Genomic DNA, 19161 nt, shown 5'->3' with positions numbered 1-19161 from the left:
TGGTGAAGTGAGTGAACAACGTTCAGTGGGACGGTAGAGAAGTGAAAAGAAATTGATTTGAGGACTTTTGGAGGAAGTGTTTGGGTGTGTGGTTTTGGACAACGAGAATAAAAGAAAAGAAGGAAGTTGTTAGTGAGGTTGACTTGAAGGTGCAAAAAGTTAATGTTTCAAATGATAACGTTGCAATAAAAAAGTCAATTTTAGTTACCTGATGAGTTACTTAGTTACATGTTACTTCACAAGTTACATTGCCAATTACTTGAATAGTTTTCAGCTTTATGACAAGTTACTTTAATAGTTACCATACTTGATAGAGTTACATGGTCAATTACATGATTGTTACTTACGTAGTTACCTGACTATCTTCAGTAGTTATATGACCAGTTACTTTAGTAGTTATATTTATAATAGTCACTTCAATAACTGTTCTAGTCTTCCAGACGTTGCGAGTTGCGAGTTACGTGGTCAATTACATAATTAGTTACTGACGTAGTTACATGATCAGTTACTAAAATAGTAACATAGTAGTTACTTTAGTAACCGTTCCGATAACTACATTGGTATTAAGTAACTATCTGAGTAACTACATTGATATTAAGTAATTATTCTGATAACTGTATGAGGATTAATAAACTGCCTCAAACTAGTCATGATCAGTTTTTTTGAGTAGTTACGTAATTATTACTCTAGCAACTATACTGGCATTAAGTAACGGTCTCGGTACCTGTATTGACATTCAATTATTTGGTAACTTTCTTTGTAACTATATGAGTAACAGTTTGGTAACTGTGTTGATGACGGCTTGAACTTTTTGTGCTTGTTTGGTGCTCTATGGTTAATATGTAGTTCAAAATGGTTTAAGTGGTGGATGCAAAAAATGTGTTTGATAAAATGCGTGAGAGAAAATCAATTTTGTGTGGATGGTCATTGGATCCTTTTGGGTTGATGAGGAGACATGTATAGATAGTTACTAAGATCGTAAGCAAACAATTATTAACACAATTACCTAGCCAGTTACCCATATAGTTACTTAATGTCAATATAGTTACCAAGACAGTTACTTGATGTTAATACAGTCATCCAAACATGCTGAAGTAACTATCACTCAATCTGGTGTTGTAATTATCATGTTGCTCGTTGTAATTGTTGTGATTATACTATTGTGACTAACCTAATGTCAATTGTCAAGTAGATTTATGATTTTTATTGTAACTATGTAGATCATTATATTTACACTTGTATGTAAGTATCATTTACAATAATAATTACATGCATGTAACTATCATTTACAAAAAGTTTGCAATTACAAAACCAGTTACATCAATAGCGCTCAATTACTTGAATAGTTTTATAAGAAATAATTTAAGTAATCTAGTTACATTTCTAGTTACTTGACTAGTTAGGTAGTTACTTATATAGCTAGTTACTTGACTAATTACCATATAACTTTCACATAACTCGTAAACTAGTCACTTGAAGTAACATTATGAGAGCTTAACAACATATACATGTAAATGTTGGGTAACAGTTAAAATCTCAGTACTCCAAGTAAGGAAAGCATTGTAGAACGGTTGCATTTCCTCTACTTTATTGTATCTCCCAACATCGCACCTATGAAGAAAACAATATCCACAATTACCAAACAGTTATTTAATGGAAATACAATTACCAACACAGTTACTAATAAGAAATGAAAGGGTAAATCATTTCTTTCAGAAAAAGATCCTACATAACTAGCCGTGTAACTAGATAATATCATGGTTAACCATATGATCATATACTCAATTTCTTGAATATATATATACACTCGTTATATATTCACCTCATCATCAACCTCTAATATTATGTCTCTGTTTTATCCTGATAATACCAAAAGTTACCAACATAGTTACAACGACAGCTACTCAATTTTAAGAGAGTTATTAATATAGTTACTAAGATAGTTACGCAATTCTACCAGAGTTAGGCCCTGTTTGGAAGCAATTTCTGGGCTGCTTTTGGGGTCAAAAGTGATTATGAGCAAATCACATAGCGTTTGGTGAGACAGAAATTTTCAGCTTTTAGGACAATCTGATTCTCTCCACAACAGGATTTGAGAAGCAGCTCTACGGTTGCTTTCCAGAGCCGATTCTGGAAATTCCCAATTTTTTCCTCCTTTTAATCTAAATATCCACCTAACAGTTATACCATACAAACTTTTCTCATTTCTCCTTCTCATCATCTCTGCCATCAAATGGAATAGACGAAACCGATCTCATCACCAACACTCAAATCGACCAAGTTCTCTTCAGACTTTAAAGGTAATATCTATCTCATGATTCTTTTTTATTCTTGTTTCCGGGTGTGAATTTGTGGTTTGAAGTTGTTGTAGTGAATTGAAGCATGGTCATTTGGAATTCTGAATTGGGTGGGAATCATTACTATTTTCTTAGATCAACTTCCCAGATCATGTACCTTTACCTTTCTTCTCCTTTGTTTTCCCTGCCTTTCCCTACCCATTTATTACCTTTTCCACAACCCCTTGCATCCTTTTTCATTCGAGCATCAACACGGACTTTACCCGAGCAACCACGTTAAGATATGTCAAATGGTGGCTAACACAATTATTATTTTGGTATATGTGTTATATATGGTGGGAGTTAAATTATGATGAAGTTCTCTCATGCGGTCCCGAGTTTTATAAGTTACATGAATATGAGAAGTAGCAGGTTTGAGTTTTGGCTCTGATTTGTATAAATATTCTAAATACTAAACAACATATATTTAAATCAGCTAATGAGGTGAGTGATGAGCCTGCCTGCTTGAATTTTATCCTCCAGATGGGCTATATATATGTATATATATATATATATATATATATATGCATGTCAAAGTCCACTAGAGTTCTGCTTATAGAGCTACAGACAACCGATCATTTAGATGAATTTAGGTGAATCTAACCCTTTTTTTTTCATTATACTGATGGACTCTCTGTTTCACTTTTTTTTTCCAAGTTTTTTGTGTTTAGAAACCAACATTTCACTCTCTTTGGAATCCTGATCTGGTCATGCTTCCCATATTCTTAAAAGAGTCCTTTGCAACCTATGAGCAGAAAGTAATTCATTATTGTCTTTGTAATTTTTCTGAAGGACTAAAATATTGAGTCTCATGTTGTCTCATTGTAATTTTTCATATAGCAATCGATGTTGGCAGTTAAAATCAACCGATGAAGTTAAGGTGTCTCATCATTTCATCTAATTCATTCTTACTCTAATTATCTTGATATATACTCATTCACAGAAATAGAGATGGTGTGAGGGAGTACATGTTGTACTCAGATGGCCAAAAGCATTTATGGAGGATACTTATTCTTTTAAACTAGGTCCATTACAGTTTTCAGAGCTTCAGTAAAGACTAGTTAACTTCTTTCTTGAATCATTACATGCATACTCCTTTTTAGGTGTCTTTCGCATAGCCTTCTTATACAATTGGTTGATTTGCTTGCTCTTTGAACGATCAGAGATATCTGCTTGATCTGCTATTTGCTTGTTCTTTGGTGTTTTCATAATGTGCTAAAACAAATAGAGCAGGAACTGATGTAGCATAAAACAATTTTAGGAATATGTTTTGTTATGTGTGATTAGGGTGCTAGCACACATACTTTGTTCTCCATGAACAGTTGCAGCTTTATTTTTTCTTGTTTGTTTTTTCCCCTTGCCTGGAGGTCATTTGATATTTACATACTTTGTCTGCATTATAATGAATGTATGCATTATATGTCTATTATATGTCATATTTAGTGCTGTTATGCTATCATCAATTTGGGACATGTCCTTGTTACTAAAATTATTACACTGCTGAATTTGAGATGTGAATCAAAGGTTTAATATATATAGTTTAACAGTATGGGAAAGAAGAAAGCAAAGGTTACTTAAAATGAAGATAATTATTGCTACAATGGCCATTCATAACTACATAATGAGATATGCTCATCAAGATCAAGATTTTGATGAAAGTGACGGTTACTCAAGTGAATAAATTGGTAAGGATATGGAGGATCATGAACTTCAAGAAGATCATATGGAAAGACAAGAAATGGAGGTGCTAAGAAATATGATTGCACAAAGTCTAGTAGATGCATCTAGTTAGTATTTTTAGTGGCAACTTCAAATGACTAATATATTTTGTGTAGTGGTTCCCTTTAAGTTGACTATGCTGAGAAATTATTTTGAGTGATTAAGTAATTAATTGGAAAAAACTCAAATTTGGTACATATGTTGAAGAATTAACAAAGTTATTGTCTATTGATAAGACAGTTCTAACATCATGTACATTTTAGTAATTATTCAACTCGAAAGCACTTTTAACTTATAACTTACTAAATACGTACAATTGATTTTTGGTCTCACAACAATTTTCAAAATAGTTTACCAAACACATAAACTGGTTCCTGTCACAGCAGCTTTAAAACAATTCTGCTCACAACAGTTTTAAAAACATTTATGCTCACATCACAACTGTGCTAAACTGGGCCTTACTAATATAGTTACCAAGACAATTACTCAATTTCAACAGAGTTACTAATAGTTACTTAATTTCAATAGTCACTAATATAGTTACCAATACAGTTACCAATATAGTTACCTAGATACTTACACAATGTTAATCTCAATACTAACAAAATTACTAACATGGGGGTTATCAATGTAACGACCCCAAAATTTCAAGATTTAAAAACTCAAAATTTCAAAGTCGTTAAACACTAAACAATCTCGATGGAATCGAAATCATTTAAAATGCCACAGCGGATCATCTCTGAGTTCAAAATACAACTCAGTCAAACCGATTATTACAAACCAAATTATAATTCAACATTATAACAAATGGAAATGTATAATCCTCACAACAACCTCACAAGATAGTCATACAAAATCCTCACACAAGCTGGAGATAAATAACTTCAAGTCCTCTGAGCGGTCCGTCAATTTCCGCTAATCCACACCTGCGGAGTTATCCACTACACCATCGGATTGGTGCACCGGGATTGTAAATACAAACCTGGTAAGCTTTACAGCTCGTATGAGTAAAATGAAAATATAACCCGCATATTAATATATATATATACGAAAATCCACAAATCAAACAAATATAAATGCACTCATGAGTCAATGGACGGCCCATCTGGTTGTCCCAAAGAAATATGAAAAGAAGCGCTCATGAGAAATTAAGTAACCCTTCTGGTTACCCAAATGCATTTATAATACGGGTACCAAGAACGCTGGTACACATCTGTTACCCCTCTCGTAATACACCGTCGATATTGGATAGCCACCTGCTACCCAACATCCAAAACAATCTGAGTACCCATGAGCAGATAACCACCCGTTACCTCACATGCAGTACTAAGACAGACAGACTAGAGCTCTAACTGTATCGTAACTTTCGCCCGGCCAAAGGCTAGGTTCCGACTTGCCAAACACGTACAATAATCTCACATCATATTGTACCAAATCACGTCCGAAGACAAATCAACATTTTAACAATCTCAATGTTAAAATCACGTACAATAATCTCACATCATATTGTACCAAAAATCATGTCCGAAGACAAATCAACATTTTAACAATCTCAATGTTAAAATCACGTACAATAATCTCACATCATATTGTACCAAAAATAATGTCCGAAGACAAATCAACATTTTAACAATCTCAATGTTAAAATCACGTACAATAATCTCACATCATATTGTACAAATCAAAATCACATGCTCGATATATAAATCACGTCATCGAAATGACATAAATCACGATAAAATCATAACAGTATATTATATAGCAAACTATATATATATATGTACATATTTACCATTTATACAATATATATATAATCCATTATATCATATACATGTCATATTTCATAAACACGTCCGAAGACAAAAACTCGTCCGAAGACAAAACTCGTCCGAAGATAAAACATTTTAACAAACTCATGTTAAACCACGTACAATAATCACACCTCATATTGTACAAAAATCAAATCACATGCTCAATATTTAATTCTCGTCATTCGAAATGCCTAATTCCAATGAATTCATAACAGTATATAATATAGCAAACTATATATATATATGTACTTATTACCATTTATACGATATATATGTAATCCACTATATTGTATACGTGTCGTAATTCAATATTAAAAACTCTTGCAAAATCCTGAATCACCGCAAGGGTAGATTCGTAAATAAGTGAGATTTTACTCACCTTATCGACTCGAGCGTAATTCCACAATTTCCGAAGATAATTCATTTCCTCGATTTATCGATCACCTTGAAAAGATAAGAAAAGAATTTTAGAAACGTTTCGTAAACCTTTAAATGCCGCAACAGTAATAATCAGTTACTGTTCAGCAATTTTCGGTTTTACGAATTTACTGAGTACTATTCACGTATGTACTATTTACTGAGTACTATTCACGTATGTACTATTTATGTATTTCTGTACAAATACTCATCCATTACGTATTCCTGTACGAGTACATACTAATTACGTATTTCTGTACGTAAAAATACTATTCAAAAATACATTCTGTTTCAGTAAATATTAATTACTGATTTATACTTCTGAATTTACTTTTTACATTTACTGAATGTAATTTAAATTTACATTTACCATACGTAAATAAAATTTACTTTTATTGTACGTGAATCACATTTTTACATTCACCGTCCGTAAAAATAAATTACAAATTTACCCTTCGAAATCACTGTTCACGCGCCGCCGCACGTGGCGGCGCGTGGGGTACACGCGCCACTCGCTGGCGACCGCGCGTGGGGCCCACGCGCCTACTCCGACACCGGAGCGTATCACGTCACCTCCGCCCAAAAACCATCCCCTCCTCCTCCTCCACCTTCCTACGGTCTCCGACCACCCATAGCCTGCTCCATACTCCCACACGCGCCGCCTAAGGCGGCGGTGTTCACCAATTTCCCCCCCCTCCGATCTCCTCCACAAATCATCCACAACATCCACAATACACACAACAACATCACAACAACCCTATTCAATCAACCCTTACCTTGTTTGAACCGTGGGGAGCACCGGGGAGGATAGGCAGCGGCGGGGGAAATTTGCAGAAACTTGGCGACGTCCTAGCGACTTCGCGACGGCGGGGCACGGGCTGGCGAGCTGGAGGGTGGTTGTGGGAGTCCTTGCGACGACGTTGAGCCGGGCGGTGCACGTCACGGTGGCACAGAGGGTGGCAGATCGACGAGAGGAATTTTCAGAGGGAGAGAGAAGTAGAATCGGGGATAGAGAGAGCTGAGGGAGGCGGGTGAGAGATGAGAGAGTGTGGTTTCCAGAAATGGAAACCCTAATCACAAAAATGCCCTTTTTATACTCGTTTCCAAAATCGGAAACTAACTTCCGACGCTAATAACTTTTACGTACGTCGTCCGATTCAAACGCATCACATACTCACGAACTCGTATCGACGAGCTCTACAACTTTCGTGAAGAAAGTTTTCGCAACCGAGTAACGGAATAAAAGTCGATATATTAGTTCGGAAACGTAACGTTTTTCTAACTAAAACGTTCCGAAAACATTTCCGTTTTCGTTTCATAAAGTCGCAACCAATTCAATTCATTGTAATTAAATTTCACAACTTTATAGAATTCGAATCAAACCAAGTATTGTTTTGAAAAAAAACTAGGGTTATTACAATCAAATAGTTACTAATACAGTCACATAGAGAGTTACAATACAGTTATGTGGATAATTATATGATTAGTTACTTAAATAATTACATGATAATAACAAATACATTGACACGGTTCCGTTCACAGTTTCATACACATTTACTTTACACTCACACAATAACCTACTTGACGAGTTCTTAGAGATAAAAGGGTACCTAATCTAGGAGAAGAGTTACTCACTGCTTCGTTCAAAGAGAGCTTGTGTGAAGTTAAGGACTTCCAGTTACTCACACAGTTACCTATTACGCTCGAGGTGTCTGAGTCTTCGGTTGAGGTTTCATTGCGTGAGTCATCAAAACGTTTTGCCATTTTTGCATTCCTACTATACAAAGCAAGGCTATAGCTATATAACAGTTCCTGACACAGTTAATTACATAGTTACGTGTATGAACAATCATAAAATCAAATCAAGACTGTATAGTGTATAACTTCAGTTACTAAAATAGTTACTTACATAGTTACGTGTATGAACAAACAGTTATTTACATAGTTACGTGTATGAACAATCAGTTACTTGAACAAAATCCCCACCAAAATTTTAGATGTTCAAAATGCGCAAAGGAGACTATATAGCATTGCTCGTTCATTAATCATACTCACAGCACAATCAAACTCGTACTGCAAGTACTATGATATCAACACTAACACAGACTAATCAAAATCAAGTTTAATCACAATTTCATGCAACAATCTCTCATAAGCCTAACATAGAGATCTGAATCCATGACATGAAGATAGGTTCACATTCAATGAAGAAGAAAAATTAGTATATCTGGTATAGAGATTCAAACAAAGATGGAGATTTAATTTTTTTAACCCAAAGATTTAAGTCTCTCACATTTGAAAACGTGAGATAAGCACCGCAGCGGACGCGAGAGAGAGAGAGAGAGAGAGAGCCCCGAGGGGTGTTTTGGGTATAAAAATTGTTAAAGTGAGGGCACAATGGAAACTGAATAATAAAATGCTGGATTTTGATTGGGTTGCCCCATAGCTACGTGGTGGGGGAGTCTCTTTCTAAGAATTTTTCATCTAACTAACCATAATACGTGTTCATGTCATCATGTGAACAATTCTTTTATTTTTTTCTTGGAGAGATAATCTTTTTTTTTTCTTTGAAGTGTAAATTTTCCATCCAAATCAAATTTAGAATGAAATGGAGAAATGGTTGGACTAGAAAAAACCAAATATTTTCTAAAACTCATCTCTTTATGAATCTATTGGAGATGCTTTTAATAAACACTATCTTGATTAATTATGAGTGGGACAATAATGAACTTTGGAATTTGAACAAAATGGAGAACATGTACCTCGATCAAGAGAAGAGCTAAATGCACAACGAGTTTAGAGATTTCTTTTTTGGCTGAAACCAAATAAGAGACTAGGCATAACCCTTGCCTATATTATTTGAATTTATTAAATAGAAGAAGAAAAAGAAATAAAAAAACAACAAAGGAGGAAGATCAAACCAAAACCTCCCTATAAAGCAAACAAAAAAGAAACAAGCTAACGAAACCGACATTGAGGAATACTCAATAGATCATAGTATAGTAGAGGAATATCCCACTAGACCATATCAAGAGAAGACATACCGTAACTCGCCAAAGCCAGTCACTTTATTACTGCAATTAAACGGGCTAATCCGAAGTTGCCATGAGAACAAATGAACAATAAAGGAGACAACAGTTTTATTTGAGACTTTCTCATTAGATGGAGACACTGTTGGGGATTCCCTTGCCAGAAAGTCCAACTTCCCCGGTAGGATAAAGCAAAGTATAAGGAACCTTGACCGGTCCAACTCTGTTCTTCAGCTTGCCATCATTGTTCATACGTACAACTCCATCCTCAATTTCCACAAGTTTCTTCCCAAACCTCTCAAAGGCTTCCAACACATTTGTTTCTGATGTCCACCCAGGCGTGTCTCTCTGCCCCAAATAGACTTCATCACTAGCATGCCTAGACAAAATTTCTATTATAGACATAACAAGCACAGTCTGAAGCTGAGCAGTAACAGTTTTCAAGAAAGCCAGATCAGGGTTAGTCTTGAGCTCTTCATATTCCGGAGTTCCTATCTCAGGCATGAATCTCCTGCTTACGGTTGGCCGGTTCGGAAGGTATCCACCAAACGAATATTGTCCGAAGTTGACAGCTGCATGGAGAGCAGAGGCAGTCCAAATGACGATGGTGCATGTTTCGATGAGATCCTCACGAGTCTGCATCTTTGGCCACCACGGTTCATTCTTTATGTCACCATGACCCTGCTCTACAAGTTCCTTCCACCATGACTGAAGTTCATTGTCTTGTTGAACCATATCATCAGTCTTGTAGTAGAAGGAGCAATAATCTGTGACCCAAGTTTTTATTGCAGACCAAATATTCAATCCATCAACAGCATATGGGTAGTCCTCTATCAGTAGTCGAACACCGTGTGTAGAATTGGCGTCCTCAACAGCAACACCTCTGTACCATTCAGAAATCCCATTAAAAAGAATCATAATTCAGTTTATGTTTCAATATGTGACTGAAGTGTAGCAGTCCAACAGTAATCGTAAAGTAAAGGCTTAGAAAAAATCTTTAAATTATGTTGCTTAATTCTTCTACAATTTAAGAATTTAAGTTTGATCCTCTTGCAGTCATAACTTCTAAGCAGTATTCTAGTTTCCAAAGATAAAATGTTTCGTAATACGCTAACTTAGGTTCCAAGATAGATGCTTCACTTAACTCACTGTCAAAGTGGGTGGTTGATTTGTTTGACAAATAAAGAAGAATGCATTGATGAGCATGCCAACATTGAGCATGAATCAAGGAAGAAGATTGACTTTGCTTCCATGCATGTTACATGCAAATGCATGAATTGCACAAAGATGTTTGTCTAGATAAAGGCATGAGAAGTGGTGCAATAAACATAGAAGAACAATAAGGGAGAGATCATCTTGTGTGTGATCAAGAGTGAGAGATAGAGAGAAAACTCAAAGTACATAGTTTTGTGTGTGTAGCAAAATAAAGTGTGAGAGTGTATCCCTTCAAGTGTGAGTCTTGAAGTAGTGTTTCTCTTTGTGTAACATTTTTTCGTATATGGGAGGTTTTTTATTGTTACTACCCGTGGACGTAGGCACTTTGCCGAACCACGTTAAATCCCGGTGTTCTCTATCATTTTTATTTTCCGCTTGTGGATGTGAGTTATTTCTATTTCCATTCTACAGTTCATTCTTCCGCATTCCCCAACAATGTGTTTATCATCAATAATTTTGTATGTTTACCTGTTGATGAGATCTACAGGGAGTGCTTGATCTGGGAAAACCCAACTCTTATAAACCACAGCTGACAACTCCATGGCATACATAGCTGGGAAAAATGTGGTCTCCAGAATGCCGCAAGCATTAATGAGAACTTGCCTTGCTTGTGCATTTATATTCATCGTGTCACGGAAGTGAGGATGCAGAAGCTTGTGAATTGGATGAAGCACGCTTAGCTGCCTGTTGGTGGCTATTATAAACGGTTCAATGACTGCATGGGTATTCAACCTGTGACAAATATGAAGTATATGTGATGAACATGAACTGTAACGACCCCGAAATTCTGAGCATAAAAACTCAAAATTTCAAAGTCGTTAAACACCAAACAATCTCGATGAAATCGAAATAATTTAAAATGCCACAACGGATCATCTCTGAGTTCAAAATACAACTCAGTCAAACCGATTATTACAAACCAAATTATAATTCAACATTATAACAAATGGAAATGTATGATCCTCACAACAACCTCACAAGATAGTCACACAAAATCCTCACACAAGCTGGAGATAAATAACTTCAAGTCCTCTGAGCGGTCCGTCAATTCCTGCTAATCCACACCTGCGGAGTTATCCACTACACCATCGAATTGGTGCACCGGGATTGTAAACACAAACCCGGTAAGCTTTACAGCTCGTATGAGTAAAATGAAAATATAACTCGCATATTAATATATATACGAAATTCCACAAATCAAACAAATATAAATGCACTCATGAGTCAATGGACGGCCCATCTGGTTGTCCCAAAGAAATATGAAAAGAAGTGCTCATGAGAAATTAAGTAACCCTTCTGGTTACCCAAATGCATTTATAATACGGGTACCAAGAACGCTGGTACACATCTGTTACCCCTCTCGTAATACACCGCCGATATTGGATAGCCACCCGCTACCCAACATCCAAAACAATCTGAGTACCCATGAGCAGATAACCACCCGTTACCTCACTTGCAGTACTATGGCAGACAGACTAGAGCTCTAACTGTATCGTAACTTTCGCCCGGCCAAAGGCTAGGTTCCGACTTGCCAAACACGTACAATAATCTCACATCATATTGTACCAATCACGTCCGAAGACAAATCAACATTTTAACAATCTCAATGTTAAAAATCACGTACAATAATCTCACATCATATTGTACCAAAAATCATGTCCGAAGACAAATCAACATTTTAACAATCTCAATGTTAAAATCACGTACAATAATCTCACATCATATTGTACCAAAAATCATGTCCGAAGACAAATCAACATTTTAACAAACTCAATGTTAAAATCACGTACAATAATCTCACATCATATTGTACAAATCAAAATCACATACTCGATATTTAAATCTCGTCATCGAAATGACATAAATCACGATAAAATCATAACAGTATATTATATAGCAAACTATATATATATGTACATATTTACCATTTATACAATATATATATAATCCATTATATCGTATACATGTCATATTTCATAAACACGTCCGAAGACAAAAACTCGTCCGAAGACAAAACTCGTCCGAAGACAAAACATTTTAACAAACTCATGTTAAAACCACGTACAATAATCACACCTCATATTGTACAAAAATCACATCACATGCTCAACATTTAATTCTCGTCATCGAAATGACAAATCCCAATGAATTTATAACAGTATATAATATAGCAAACTATATATATATATATGTACTTATTACCATTTATACAATATATATATATAATCCACTATATCGTATACATGTCGTAATTCAATATTAAAAACTCTTGTAAAATCTTGAATCTCCGCAAGGGTAGATTCGTAAATATGTGAGATTTTACTCACCTTTCCTGCGTGCAACTTCCACGACCCTGAAAGTAATTTCCTCACTCGTTTCGTCAGTCACCTAATAGCACGATAAATGCTTAGAAAAGGATACTTAAAATATCAGGTGACGAGTTCAGCACAGCTAAATGTTGTTCATAAAACATTGTTCACGGAACATTGTTCATGTTTACTAATCACTGTTTTTACTAAACCACTGTTCACAGTTACTGTTTTACCAAAACACTGTTCAAAGTTATTGTTTTACCATGGCGCTGTTCACATTTACTGTTACAGATCACTATTCACAGTTACTGTTACAGATCACTATTCATGCGGAGTTACTATTCACATTTACTATTCATTCGGCGTTACTGTTCACCGACCGCCACCAATTATCACCAAATTTCACCACCACAACCTAAACAAAATTTCCAACAACTTCCTAGTTGACACCAAGGTCTAAATCCGAGTCTAAACAGTCCAAACAACGAAGAACATGAAATAGGCACTATTCACAAACCCTAGAAATTGAAAATTTGATTCGGGTACTTACACTTCGATTTGGCTCGATTCCTTTTGTGGGAATGTTGCTGGGACTGAGACAAGCAAAACCCCCCAAGAATTTTGAGCCATGGTGGCCGGAGGAGGTGGCGTCGGATGTTGGAGAAATCGGCCGGAGAAGGTTTTTGGGTCGGGTGAACAGTGCCCGAGCTCGCTTTGAAGTTAATAACTATTTCTACTTGTAGGCGATCAACAAATGATTTGAATTATTACTTGGAGGCGACGAATAATGACAGGGTGGACTCAAGCCAGCATTTCTCTTGCAAATTCTTCATCAGTCCTCCAAGCAGTCCTATCCTCTACTCCAAATCGATAATATATCATTGTTAAATTAGCGAATAAATGAAGGGATAGAGTATGATACAGACATGCGCGCACACAAATGTGAAATGTGTATATGTAAAGTTATAGACACTCATGCACATATTGTGTAATGTTATTACATTGTAATGATAGTATAAACTAGCTAGGAACTACTCACACCCATGACTCCATGAGGCCATGACCCATAGGCTGTGAAGAAGTACACATTGCCTATCTAAAACTGGCTAGTTACGTTTTGGAACATAATATTGTTAATCATGTATTTCATTTATGTGTTTTTCGTCCCTAATCCAACTAGTTAGATATATATACCTTTGATCACTTGAGGCACCGGAAATTTAAGTAATTGTTCACCGTCAGTTCGGAAAATCTCCTTGATCATTGGCAAAGGAATGTTGTCGCTGATATCTTTCATTAAACCTTCAGGCAATGGGAACCCTCCTTCATATAGGTTGAAAACATCTTGAAAACTGTCGAACTCATTGGGAGTCTTATCAAACACAGCTTGTAGCTCTGGTTTAATGAACTGAACCACAGATTTCAGCGCATAAGTAAGGAAGTCGGCCATCTTCAAGTGTCCGAATCGCTCATCTCTTGGGACATAAACGTCTAAGGTCATTAGAAGAGGAATCCTACTCTCGCATTTGGGATCTGTTAACGAAGAAAATATTAACTATCGTCATCAAAGTTAACTAGTTACGCATGAAGTATATTAACACATAGGCTGAAGTACCTTTTCTTGTCGGTGGTCGACCAGTTCTTCCTCTACGAGGGTAAGGGTACTGGCTAGACCCTCCAAGAACTGGACGGGCATAATTGGAGCCCTTGTCTGGATCACCGAGATCATTGTACAAAGCATAGTCGTAAACCCGGTCCCATTCCTTACGCTCTCCTGTTCCATCTCCTCTTAACTGCTCAAGTTCCTGTTCTCTGTATTTGAGTAGTGGCAATGGAGTATCATTTGGAAGATACGCCTGCAATCAAAAACATGCATGGTGGAACTGTCATCTTCAATTTCAAGTTCATAATTAAACAAATTACCATGTTTTCCAAAAAGATTGATATATGAGGTACATCATCAGTAACTACTAACTACCTTGTTAGCAAAGAAAATACGGTCTTTCGTGTATTTGGAAGCAGGGTAGACCCATGAGTTGCAAACAAAGAGGATCTGACCAGCACCTGGAATATCTTCGAGTGTGACCGTCTTAAGGAAGAACTGACTGTCATGATTGTTTCGTATTACAAATGCTCCTGGAATTCCTATTTCGCCTTCAACGTCAAAGGTAACCTTGAATGCAGTCTCTCCTGATGTAACTACTGGACCGATTGTGCCAATCCAGTTCTCCAAATATGCTACTTTTCCAAGTTTTTCTTTCAACCCGTTAGCTGCAAAATATTTACAGAACAAACTTTATTTGAATACAAAAAAATGAAAAATAATTAAAATAAGCTACACATAGATGGTAACTTGAACATTATGTACACTCTTGCTTTTAATCTCGAATGACAATCAAGATCATTTATTCTTCAGTATTGCGATGTCTACCTTCATATTCTGGCAAAAACATATTCTAAGATGCATGTTCATGTAAGTTACTACCTACACTTTTGAGTGAGAGAGAACATCGCCCCATACATATTTAGTTTGTGTAACGACCCTAAAATTTCGAGCTTAAAAACTCAAAATTCTAAAGTCGTTAGAACACCAAAAACAATCTCAAAGAATTTGAAATCATTTAACGTGCACAGCGGATCATCTCTGAGTTCCAAATACAACTCAGTCAAACCGATTATTACAAACCAACTTTATAATTCGACATTACAATATGATGGAAAATGTAATAATCCTCACAACTCACACAAAGCTTACAAATAAATTCACTCAAATTCTCACACAAATCCACGCCAGAAATCTCACCACAACAGGGTACGAACGACTTCGATTCTCTGGAGTCGTCACTCAATCTCCGCTAATCAGTACCTGCGGAATTATCCCCTACACCATTGAATTGGTGCACCGGGATTGTAAACACAAACCCGGTAAGCTTATAGCTCGTATGAGTAAAATCACAATACAGTTCATATATCAATATATACGAAAGATCACAAAACAACAAATATAAATGCCCTCATGAGTCAATAGTCAGCCCATCTGGTTGACCCAAAGAAATATGAAATAAAACGCTCATGAGGAAATTAAGTAACCCTTCTGGTTACCCAATGCATTTATAATACGGGTACCAAGAACGCTGGTACACATCTGTTACCCCTCTCGTAATACACCGTTGATATTGGGTAGCCACCCGCTACCCAACATCCAAAATAAACTGAGTACCCATGAGCAGATAACCACCCGTTACCTCACATGCAGTACTAAGGCAGACAGACTAGAGCTCTAACTGTATCGTAACTTTCGCCCGGCCAAAGGCTAGGTTTCGACTTGCCAAACACGTACAATAATCTCACATCATATTGTACAAAAAATCAGGTCCGAAGACAATTCACATTTTAACAATCTCAATGTTAAAAATCACGTACAATAATCACACATCATATTGTACCACACATCACGTCCGAAGACAAATCACAATTTTTAACATCCTCCGTGATAAAATCATGTACAATAATCACTCCTCATATTGTACGTTTTAAAACTTTCACGATATCACCACAATAAAAATCATAACAGTATATTATATAACAAACTATATATATTCGTATTTATTACCATTTATACAATATATACATAGTCCACTATATCCTATACATGTCATATTTCATAAACACCTGAAGAATTACGTACAATATTCCCACATCATATTGTACCATTTAAATCACATACTCATGCACAATTTTCCGTCACCGAAATGACTATTGTTAATGAATTAATAACAGTACGTAATTTAATGAACTATATATATATATATATATACTTATTACCATTATACTGTATATATGTAGTCCACTAAATTATATACATGTTGTAATTCATTTGATAAACACACTTGCAAAAATGTTGAACCACCACGAGGGTAGATTCGTAATTCAGTGAGATTTTACTCACCTTATTGACTTGAGCGTGAATCCCACAATTTCCGAAGATAATTTCCTTTCCTCGCTTTATAGATCACCTTGAAAAGATAAGAAAGGAATTTAGGATCGTTTCGTAAACCTTTAAATGCCGAAACAGTAATAATCGGTTACTGTTCAGCAATTTTCGATTTTTACGAAGTTACTGTTCACTGTTCACTATTCACTGTTACTGTACAATACTCAATTAATACGTAATTCTGTACGTATAAGTACTATATACGTATTTCTGTACGTATAAGTACTATATACGTATTTCTGTACGTATAATTATTACATACGTATTTCTATACGTATACATACTATATACGTATTTATATACATATACGTACTGTTTAAAGGTAAATACAATCTCAGTAAATAAAATTTACTAATTTACCCTTTTACAAATTACTTTTAACATTTACTGAAAGTAATTTATAAATTACATTTACCGTAGGTAACATTTAATTACATTTACCATACGTAAATAAAATTTACATTTACATTTACCGTACACAGTAAATTACCAAAATACCCTTCCGTCGAAATTGCTCACACCGCCTCACACGGCGGCGCGTGCGCTACCTCCGGCCGGCCACGCGTGGGGCCCACGCGCCGAGCCCAAAACTGGCGCGTGTGATGTCACCACCACTCCAAAACCCTCCTCCTTTCTCCCCTCTTCCTCTCTCCGGTCCTAGGCCGCCTCCTACTCCTCCCACGCTCCTCCACGCGCCGCCTCTAGGCGGCGGTAACCCTCCTTCCACCTCTCCCTCCGATCTCCACCAACAACCTCCCATTTCATCCAAAAAACATCACACAACATCACAACCATGAATTAAAAGCCTCCTTACCTAGATCAGTGTCCAAAACCGTCAGGAACGCTTGAAAGGAGCTTCCTCTTCGTTGTGGCTCCTTGGCGGCAGGAAGAGGCTCGGCGTGCTCGAGGTGGTGGTAGGGGTCTCGCGATTCCCAGGGACGGTGGTGAGGTGCAGCTGCTCAGTGAGGAGAGGGAGATGGAGAGGGAGAAAGCCGAGAGAGGGAGAGGGAGAAAGAGAGAACCGAGAGAGTGAAGAGAGAATGAGAGAAAAGAGAGAAAAAAGAGAGAAAAGAGAGAAAAGAGAGAGAGGGGCGGCGGAAGAGAGAGGGGAGAGAGAAGAGGGTTTCTGAAAATAGAAACCCTACTTCACAAAATGTCCTTTTATACCCCCCCTTAAAATCGGAAACTATCTTCCGTCAATAATAACTTTTACACACAACGTCCGATTCGAACGCGTCACATATCCACGAACTCGTATCAACGAGCTCTACAACTTTCGTGAAGAAAATTTTCGCAACCGAGCGACGAAATAAAAGTCGATAAATTCGTTCGGAAACGTAACGTTTTCTTATTAGACGTTCTCGGAACGTTTCCGTTCCCGTTTCGTAACGTTTGCAAACAATCATATTCGGTTTAAAACAAACTTCACAACTTAATAGAATTTAATTCAATTCAAATATTGTTTGAAAACGAGGGTTATTACAGTTTGGGATGGAATAGATGAAATGATCAAACTTACAAGAGTCGCCACTAACACAACTAATGAGCTGCAGAGAAACGCCTTGGCCCAACAACTCATGAACACCGTCGAGAACCGTAGCATTGAGATCATTGAAGTCCAGCACATTCTTCTTCATTAGCACCACGGTTCCTTTGATCTTTGTGTTAGAACCATTCCCATTCAGATTGTCCAGAATGTTTGGGACAATAGTGGGAATCTGGAACATCTTGTGTATTCGGAAGACTAACTAAGCAAAGGTTATGAAAGAGCAGAGATGGGGAAGTTGATTCGTGAGGAGGGAAAGGGCCGCTGTGGTATTATTTATAGGGAACGTACATGAGTGATCGATGAGGTCCTATTGTCAGTAATCTGAAACGCGAAAAATGTTAACACTTTCACGTTCCATTGAGATTAACATGATTAGAAACTCAATCATAAATATAACAGATTACAGAATGGTGTCCCATACCACATTATTATGAAGATAAAACGATTATACAGTGGACCACAAGTCCACAATCCTGGCATGCATGTCTTATATTTTGGGTGCATATATCTATCTTTGACCGAAATTCCTTATCTACATTTATAGCTCCATCTTGGTAAACTTTTTTACGTTTTTGATCTTCTGCATGCACTACGTACATGGAGCAACGTACGCAGTTAAATATTTTCTCCAAATGCCTAAATTAATTAGGGTTTATGCATATGGGAACAAAAAAATGGAAGAGCAGGCGTTATCTTCACTATGGGCTTGTTTTGTTTTGTTAAAGACCGGTCTTTGTACCATTATGCTTCCTTGCTTTTTAGGTGGATCGATATCTCCA

At 36.6% G+C, this 19161-nt stretch overlaps 1 pseudogene; it reads right to left on the bottom strand.

Moving 5' to 3' along the window:
- Positions 1 to 9441: 9441 nt before the first annotated feature.
- On the bottom strand, positions 9442 to 18560 carry LOC126792126 (probable linoleate 9S-lipoxygenase 5; annotated as a pseudogene).
- Positions 18561 to 19161: the final 601 nt, after the last annotated feature.

This window comes from Argentina anserina, chromosome 4 (assembly GCF_933775445.1).
Source record: "Argentina anserina chromosome 4, drPotAnse1.1, whole genome shotgun sequence".
In the NCBI taxonomy this organism is placed as follows: Eukaryota; Viridiplantae; Streptophyta; class Magnoliopsida; order Rosales; family Rosaceae; genus Argentina; species Argentina anserina.
Note: the sequence above shows the minus strand (reverse complement) of the source record. Positions and strands in the feature narration are given on the sequence as shown.